Raw genomic sequence first — 1,376 nt, 5'->3', positions numbered from 1 at the left:
CCGTGGAGACAAAGATACCCATCCAGAGTAAATTATCAGCCGAAGTTGTAGAGGGAATGACTAGGCCGTCATTTAACTCAACTGCAGGGGCAAACTGACCTTGCGAAAAAATAATATGGAAACAACAACATTTTGCGATATTGGTTCGTCACATACACGGTTGCGGAGGGTGTAATTCAATTTGGTTCGGCTCTCGATAAAACTATACTGCAAACCAATTCAATCAGGGCGAGCCAACGCAATTAGGACCGGCGTCACCAGCGGGGTCAACGCTTGTTAAATATTTAGCCAAAGTTTGTCTTCCCATCAGAGGTTATTGTCACGGAAAAAAAAGACTTTGTTGTGGGGATCAGTTCTGTTTGGTAGGCTAAATTTGATAACTGGAATCGAGAATCCGACACTCACAAGAAAGAGCTAGGCTAGTTGTCACGACCGGACACTTGTACGAAGAGAACCAAGCTAGAGTTTGTTCTCTTCGTACAAGTATCCGGTCGTGGCGACCAACCCTTGGTTGTGGGTATCGGATTCTCGATTCCAGCTATCAAATTTAGCCTACCAAACATAACTGATCCTCACAACGAAGTCATTTTTTTTCCGTGAACAAGAGGGGCGTGAATATGTAATAAATTTAAAATGGCAGCAGTTAAATGTATCTTCCATTTCTCTACCATTTATTGATTTACAGCCACTGTGTACGACTTGATGTGTGCAACGTGGTCCAGACTATTATGGTCAGAAAACCCACTCTAGCGCCCTATAAACCTGAAAGAGGCGTTCGAACTTCAAAAATGTATACATTTGTACTCTAGCAGTGTAACGTGTAAGATTTTAATGTCTTTGTTTGCTAGTTTCAATGCGCGTGAGGGTGGATCGGCAACAACAAGCAACAACTGTCTGCTCGAATGTCGCTCCTCTTCATTCACCCGACAGCACCAACATTACATCTCCTAGGTAGCCGGGCAAGAGGTTGTAAGGCCCATGGGGCTCAAGGGGCGGGGTGGGGGGCGGGGAGGGCCTCTCGCTGACACGAGAGCGACACCTAGGAGCGGAGGTCACCAGGGAGGGGGGGAGAGGGTACAGCACGGGGCCATGCCGGAGTGTGAAGTGGCTGACGTAGAGAAAGAGCAGGCAGACGGCGCGAGGCACAAAACACAGAAGGGGGGAATGGGGACGAGCGGAGGCCAGCCCAAGGGCCAGCCCTTACACACCCCCACAGCTCAGTGTGACTGCAGGGACGCGTCGCGGTCACGGGTGGTGGCCCGGCGGCAGTGGACAAGGGGTTGGGGGCTTAAAAGCTTTCACGAGGGCATTGACTCAACGCTCTCTAAGTGTTCGGCAATGAAACCGCGAGCCGAGCTCGGCCAGACCAGGCCCGC

The 1,376-nt window shown here is 50.2% G+C and overlaps 1 protein-coding gene across 1 annotated transcript in view; it reads right to left on the bottom strand.

The window, feature by feature from the left end:
* Positions 1-1,376, bottom strand: part of LOC113217643 (alpha-mannosidase 2) — a 225,973-nt gene that overhangs the window by 29,192 nt on the left and 195,405 nt on the right. The window lies entirely within an intron of this gene.

This window comes from Frankliniella occidentalis, unplaced genomic scaffold (genome assembly GCF_000697945.3).
Source record: "Frankliniella occidentalis isolate FOCC.00 unplaced genomic scaffold, Focc_3.1 Scaffold13, whole genome shotgun sequence".
NCBI classification, from domain to species: Eukaryota; Metazoa; Arthropoda; class Insecta; order Thysanoptera; family Thripidae; genus Frankliniella; species Frankliniella occidentalis.
This window is presented reverse-complemented; position numbering and strand designations above follow the sequence as displayed.